The sequence below is a fragment of the Medicago sativa genome, chromosome 7, assembly GCF_051527215.1.
Source record: "Medicago sativa cultivar Bolivia chromosome 7, Bolivia_mono, whole genome shotgun sequence".
Lineage (NCBI taxonomy): Eukaryota > Viridiplantae > Streptophyta > Magnoliopsida > Fabales > Fabaceae > Medicago > Medicago sativa.
The window spans coordinates 92,780,512-92,788,922 of record NC_140755.1 but is presented as its reverse complement, the minus strand read 5'-3'; positions in this window follow the sequence as shown (position 1 = coordinate 92,788,922).

Below are 8,411 nucleotides of genomic sequence, written 5' to 3'. Positions count from 1 at the left end.
AAAGTGCTTCATCAACTGTTGTAGGTTCAATCATTGAGATTAGTCCAATCATTGACTCCTCTTGTCTGAAATGTGATCTTGTTCTTCTTGGACTATCTTTGTTTCCAATGATTAGCTCCTCAGGATGTGAAGACTTGTGTTTGAATGTGTTTCTGGGAGGATCTGCTTGATGTGAGCCATCTTGTGCTTCATCAGAAGCAGCTTCATCTTGTGCTTCTGATGTGGGTTCAGCTTCTGGACTATCTTCAGATTCAGCTATCTGATCAGGTTCTGGAGTAGCTTCAGGAACCTGTATCTCTGCAGAACTTTCACCTTGCTTTGAAGTTTTATCTTCAAGCTCCTTGTCATCAAATTTAACGTGCATAGATTCTTCAACACAAAGTGTTTCTGAATTATACACTCTGTATGCCTTTGACCTTTCAGAGTAACCTAAAAAGATTCCTCTTTGGGCCTTGGCATCAAATTTCTTTAGGTAGAGCTTGTTGTTCAGAATGTAACATGTACATCCAAATTGATGAAAGTAAGAGATATTGGGTTTTCTTCCTTTAAAGAGTTCATATGCTGTTTTCTCCAAAATAGGTCTAATATAGATCCTGTTTTGAACATAGCATGCTGTATTCACTGCTTCTGCCCAAAAATGTTTTGGTAAATTGTTTTCATGAATCATGGTTCTGGCCATTTCTTGTAAAGTTCTATTCTTTCTCTCTACAACCCCATTTTGTTGTGGTGTTCTAGGAGAAGAGAACTCATGGAAAATTCCATGTTTTTCACAAAAAGCTTCAAATGGCTCATTTTCAAATTCTCCACCATGATCACTTCTGACTTTCAAAATTTTTGATTCTTTTTCAGATTGAATTTGAGTGCAGAAGCTACTGAATACATCACACGCAACATCTTTACTCTTTATGAATTTCACCCAAGTCCATCTGCTGTAATCATCAACAATGACTAATCCATATCTACTTCCATATAGGGATGCAGTACTCACTGGTCCAAATAAATCAATATGGAGTAATTCTAAAGGTCTTGAGGTTGAAACAATGTCCTTGGTTTTAAAAGATGATTTCACAATTTTCCCTCTCTGACATGCACCACAGAGTGCATCTGAATGATAGTCAATGTCTGGTAGCCCTTTCACAAGTTGTAACTTACTAAGCTTAGAGATTAACCTCCAGTTAGCATGTCCCAACCTTCTGTGCCACATCCATTTCTTATCATTCACTGATAGTAGGCAAATCACCTTCTGATCAGCCAGTTCAGAAAAATTGATTTTATAGACATTGTCAACTCTCTTTCCCTTGAACACAATGGATTTGTCTTCTTTGTTGATTACTGTACAGTTGGGTTTTTCAAAAAGCACATCATAACCATTATCACAAAATTGACTAATGCTCAAAAGGTTATGTTCAAGACCATCTACCAACCATACATTATTAATTGAGGTAGAGGAATTACCAATAGTTCCTGTACCTATGATCTTGCCTGACTGGTTGCCTCCAAATTTCACATTTCCTCCCTCTTTCATTGTTAGGCTGAGGAACATGGACTTGTCTCCTGTCATGTGTCTTGAGCAACCGCTGTCTAGGTACCATGATCTTTGCTTTGGCACTGCTCTTAGACATACCTGCATCATTGACATTTTTAGTTTTAGGTACCCATTGTTCTATGGGTCCTGGAAGGTTAGTACTTAAGGCTTTACTCTTCACTTCTTGTACCTTGTGCTGTGAGTTGGGTTGCTTCTGATTAACCATCACCTTAGGTTTTGGTACTTCAGAAGCAGCAACTGTCTTCTTCTGAAACTTAGACTTCAGAACCCCAGATTTTGGTTTCACCAGACTCTGAGGAATAGGTTCTGATCTTTTCAAGATCCTGACCTTTGAAGTCTTGGAATCAGAGTTGATCATAGCCTTTGACTTAGAGTTCTTTGGCTTTGAAGTAATTTTAGCCTTAGAACTAGAAGCTTCAGGTTCTGATTGAACAACAGTTTCCAACTCAGCCCCTTCTGGTACAAAAAATGTTTTCAGACCTTCCTTGATACATTCACAACAAGATTTTAGATTGGTTTTCTCAAGTTTCACTTCTGGAAAACCAATTCCTCTGCCGTTGTTCTTGTAAATGCTATAAATCATAGAAGCCACTCTGCTTCTGTCAATGCCAGATATAATAAAATCTTCAAGAGCAATTTCATGGTTACTTAAAGGTTTTTCATTACACTTTTCTTGTAGCTTCTGACATAAGAACCTGAGCTGATCTTCATATGTTTTACACATGAAGTCAAAGCCCCTAAGTCCTTGTTCAGAAGCTTTCAGATCTATTAGAGTTGATTTTTGCTGTTGTACCAAATCAGCATATTTTTCTTTTAAATCCTTCAACTCATTGGTTCTTACTTCAAAATGTGTAAGAAGTTCTTTAAGTGACTCAACAAGTTCATTTCTGGGAATTTTGGAATATACCTCGTTTTCATCTTCTGAGTCTGAATCTGATCCAGCTTCTGAAGTTGCTGTTGCTACCAACCCAACAGCTACCTTTGCATCTTCATCAGCTTCCTCTTTATCAGATCCAGATTCACTACCCAAATCATCCCAGGTTGCCATTAAACTCTGCTTAATCTGCTTCTTGAGTTTGCTTGGTTTGAATGTAGACCTCTTTGACTTGTCCTTTGACTTTTCTCTTTGAAGATCAGGGCATTCAGCAATGAAGTGACCTGGCTTCTTACAGTTGAAGCATCCCTTCTGATCTTCTTTCCTTGAGCTTCTGGAGTTACCCCTTTTGGCGAGAAACTTTCTGTTCTTCTTGGCCAGATATTGAAGTCTGTTTGAGAGCATGGCCATTTCAGCAGCATCTGGTTCAGAATCTGAACTTGACTGTTCTTCCTCTTCAGATTCAACCACTTTGAGAGCTTTTGATGACTTGCCTTTGGATGGAAGAGCTATTGATTTACTCTTCTTAGTAGACTCATGTTCATTAAGACTTAACTCATGAACTTTGAGAGAACTAACAAGATCTTCGACACTTAAAGTGTTTAAATCTTTAGCTTCCTCAATGGCAGTCACTTTTGGTCTCCATCTGGCAGGTAAGCTTCTGAGTATCTTGCTTACATGATCAGAAGCAACATAGCTCTTCTTTAGAATCTGTAGCCCAGAAACTAAGGTTTGAAACCTTGAGTACATCTCCTCAATAGTTTCATCATCCTTCATCTTGAATAACTCATACTGATGTACAAGCAGGAGAGCCTTTGCTTCTTTGACCTTCTTGCCCCCTTCATAATTTGAACAGAGAGAAGCAAACATAGCTTTAGCAGTGGATTTGTCACTCATCTTCATATACTCTGCTTTGGGTATGGCAGTGACAAGGGTTCCTCTGATAATATGATGCTTCTTGTAAAGTTTCCTCAGTTCTGGAGTATGTTTCTTTCTATCCACAGCAGCTCCTTCTTCATCAAGGACTAAATCACCAACACCATCTTCCAGAATATCCCATAATTCTTCATCCAGGCTCATGATGTAACTGTAAAAGTTGGTCTTCCACCAAGAGAACTCTTCAGCATCTCCATTGAACTTTGGAACTTTTCCAACACTGGTTTTCTTACTATCACTATAATCATGTGAGACATGTTTATAGCTAGTATCACTAGGACCAGTAGGAGGAGGAGTAGACATGTTTTTCTCAGATCTTTGACTGTTGCACGGTTAAGTGTTACACAACAGACCAAGGCTCTGATACCAATTGAAGGTGAGAAAAACACAACAAGGGGGGTTGAATTGTGTTTTTAAAAAATTCTTCGTTTCTCCTAAAAACTGAACACACTGATCAGAAGCTAGGTGAGACAGCTTCTGAAGTGATAATCAGAATCTAAATGCAGCGGAATAAAACAGAGAGAGAGAAGAAGAACGACACAAAGCAATTATACTGGTTCCTTCCACAATCCGGAAGTAGTCCAGTCCCCCTTGCACTTCCAAGGAGATTTCACTATGAGTAATATCTGATTACAAATGCTCAAGCACACAAGCAAGAGACTTCCAATGCTCAAGCACACAAGCAAGAGACTTCCTTTGCTCAAGAACACAATCAAGAGACTTCCTGCTCAAGCACAACTGCAAGAGACTTCCTAACTAAACAAAATTACACAGAAAATTGTTTAAGGTTGAACACTTGATATACAATCAGAGGTGCTCACAATACAAATCAGATACAGACTCAATGGACTTAAGAATTTCTAAGATATGACTTTGAGACACAGAAATTCTAAGTGAATGCAGAACAATTTCAGCAGAGGTTTGGTACTTGTGAAAATCTTGTGAGTCTTTCGTTCAGCGTTCTTGCATTACCAAATCTCTAGGTCTTCACTCCTTTATATAGAGGTGTGAAAGAGACGTTGTGAAATTGCCAGCACACCAAAGAGTCGTTTGTTGAAGCTTGATCTTTCACTAATGATCTTTTGCCTGATTTGGCTGTTGTCCTACGAAGAACCAATTTGAAATCCATTCCTTATCCAAAGGAACATCTATGCAGGCGAAGCTGTATTCTGGAGCTGTTTTCTTGTCTTGTAGCGTGGACACAAAACAGAGTAGTGGAGAACGTGGTTGTACAATTCGTACAAAGTACAATGTCAACGCTTTCGTCCAAATTGCAAGCACAAGCCTTCAAACACCTTTGAAATGACCGTTGCAAAATTCCACTAATCCTTTGTTTGTGTTTTCGAATCCAATAGACAGCTTTTGCATTGATAATTCTTCAATTCTTGAATCTTTTGAAAATTCAGTTGAGATTCAGCTTCTGGTGAAATATCTTCTGATGAGGCAGCTTCTGATGATGCAGCTTCTGATGATATGACTTCTGCAGCTTCTGATGACGCAGCTTCTGATGATGTGGCTTCTGGACCTCTTGTCTTCAGAAGCACTATTCTTTAGGAGCAGCTTTACTTCAGGAGCGCTATTTCTTCAGGAGCAGCTTGACTTCAGGAGCGCTTTGCCTTCAGAATCATCTAAGCTTCATTTTCTTTTGCTCTTTATTTGCTCATTCAGAACCAATGATGATGTAACTTTATAATTATGGTCCTGTACACTTGAACAAATATTAGCTAGTCCAATTTACAATTTTTAATACCTTGTTATCATCAAAACTCTTTAAGGTTCATTGTTAAACACATTTTGTTCCAACAAATTAGTCACTTTAGTCCCTGAATGGGGAACGATTCGTCAATTTAGTCCCTGAATGCAGATAATATGCAAAACAGTCCCTGCATGGTCAATTTCAGGGACTAAAGTGACTAACGAAGTCTACATTCAGGGACTAAATTGACTAACGGAGTCTGCATTCAGGGACTAAATTAACTAACAAAGTCTACATTCAGGGACTATTTTGCAATTTATCTGCATTCAGGGACTAAATTGACGAATCGTTCCCCATTCAGGGACTAAAGTGACTAATTCCCCTATTATCTTCGTTTAATTGTCTTTCTCTTCTTTCTAGACTCTCTTATATCTCCTGAATGTTTTATTATCCATCTGTACCTTCTCTTGTCTCTCAGATAGCTTGGAGCTAAACCTGCAAGGTGAAATCAAAATTGAAAAAAAATGTGATACTTAGGGACTAAAATGTCCAGCTTCGACCAAGTGGATGAGACAAAATGCTTAAGAAACTCCGTCTAAGGACGAATAATTCGGGAGAACTCGTGTTCAATTTGTAAAATATGTAATTCATTTTTTTAAAGTGTCTTTCCGAGCTTTTTAGTTAAACTCTTCCACTTCAACTATGTGTTTAATGTTTATTACAACTTAAATTTTGTATTTGTGTATTATAGTTTATTCTAGTGGCACAACTGAGGTTTTTTTTTTCGTTTTCCCTCGTTCCACTACCAAAGACTTTTTCAAATTCATTGAATAACTGATGTATCTAATTTCTCGTAAAAAAAACTAATATATCTACTTTTTGGTATATATCTACTTTATACTACAAACCAAATACATTAATTTTTCAATGAATATATAAGACCGAAGGGAGCATCAATTTGATATCAATACTTGTAGTTTCTTCCATCAAATATGCTCTTACAAATCATTAGTGTATGTTCTGATTGACGACAACTTCAACAAAATTACAAAGATATTGTGATTTATCAAAGTTCTAAATTTTACTTTTTATCAAAATTACAACGATTCACCGTAATTCTATAATTTTATTAACAATCATAACATGCCAAAGCATATAAAAAACAAGTTTATCATTTCAGGATTTCATCTTATCAAAATGAGACGGGTGATGAATCAAGTTCATAAGAGGGTGATATACATGTAGGCTCTGTTTGGTAAAATTAGCTGATAGCTGATAAGCTAGCTGATAGCTTTTAGCTGATAAGCTAGTTGAAGTGTTTGGTAAAATTAGCTGATAGCTTTTGCTTTGAATAATAAGGGTAAATATGGAAGAAAAAATGAGAAGCTAAAAGCTATAAGCTCAAAAGCTACTTGAAGTAGCTTCTGAAAAATAACTTATAAGCTCCTGAAATAAGCTATAAGCTCGTTGTACCAAACAGAGCTAAAGTGTTACCAAACAGAACTTTTTTTGTCAAATGAGCTTATAAGTTAAAAGCTAGGAGCTAAAAGCTCTTTTTTTGAGTTTACCAAACAGAGGGATAAAAGAAATTCTTTCACAATTTTGTTTAGTTTGACTTTGTGACTGATAATAATTTATTTGATGATGTTACCCTGAAACGCACCCAAATCTAAACAAATCCTAGGGGCTTATAGGTGAGTTAACATAGAAATATGTACATGAGGTAGCCGTTAATCCGGGAAGAAAATCTTGAACGGGACACAAAACATGTCGCTTTAATTTTGTTGCCTGTCAAAGAGTGACGTACAAGTTGCACATGCATCTGAAAATGACCCTCTAAATCGATTTTTTAATCACAAGCTAAATTTAAGTGTCACTTATGATGCATAATTTGCTAACAAGGGTATATCATTGCCCCTATTAAGGAGAAAGATTCACCTTTAACTTGTTCGAATGACATCATAATAATAAGCTACGTCCACTAACAAGCAAGGGTGATTACTGATTAGTGTTTCTTTTAAAAATAAAAGGAGTCTATTATTTAAGCATGCACGCAATAAACTAAGAACATATTTGACCCTCCTTATTTTCTACTTATCTTCCACTTCTAAGGAGAAGTAGGGCCAAACACAATTTCAACAAAGCTCTTTCTAAAAGAAGTAACTTATTTGTAAGGAAGAAAACTACATAGAAGTGACTTTGAAAATAAGGTGTTGAAATCAACTTTAAAACTACTTACACGGCATTTTACATTTTTGGTTCACCATTCGATACCTACCTGGAACATTTTTACTTTTATTTTATTATTTATTGTGTACCTCATTTCAAATTTTGCTGGTGCCCACCCAGCTCCAAGCATTAAATATTTTAGTTTTATTTTTTTATTTGTATATTAATTAAAAATGCTATCGCATATCCAGCCCAATGGCCAACGTTTTTATTTTCTAATAATTTCAATAGCAACGTATGTATACAACTAAAAATAAACTATCTAATTTCTTTTGAGAAAAATATTATAGTAATATATACATGTTGGGCTATCTAATTTTTTGACCAGATATTATCAAAATATTAATTATCAAAATGATTAAATATGTTACAAGGTATTATTATATTTATAGCTAATATATTATTAAATTCTCTTCAAATAATTACTCTTGTAAAATATTTTGTATGTGTTTAATAAAATTATTTATGAATTTTTATTTATCACATATGCAAAATTCATATATTTTCCTTATTTATCAATTAAGATCAAGATTTTCAATGAAAATATATTTTTAAAAAAAGAGTTTGTCTAATATGTATCCGGTCCAACAATAGACCATCATATTTTTAAAAAACTTTAATAAAATGTTATTTTTATTTTCAATTTTTTATTATCATAAAATTTATGCTTTACTATAATTTTTTTAACATCTATAAATTGTAAATGTCCATCTTCGGACTATTTTTGAGAGGTCTATATTAGACAACCTTAAAAAGTTTTTCTAATTAAGTTGGAAAAAACAACAAATAGCAAACGACTTTAACTTTAACTTTAAAGTTTTAATTTGCAACTTTATTATCAAAGTAACTTTTAGACCTCAAAAAAGTAGGGCCAAACGCTCCCTAAGAAGAGAAGAAGTGATTTTCTTTTTATTCTTAAATAAATTCGTTTCTAGATTTTTTTATATAGGGTAGTGTTAACTTGTGCCCTTAGGACGCATGTTAAGAAATCTAAAAAAATAAATATTCTCTTAAACTTTGTGCATTTAATTCATTAAAACATTAAATATTAAGTTTAATGCACGCACTCCAATACATTATTTCTATATTTGGTTTCTAAATTTGTGCATTAAGGGTATAGGTTAACATTT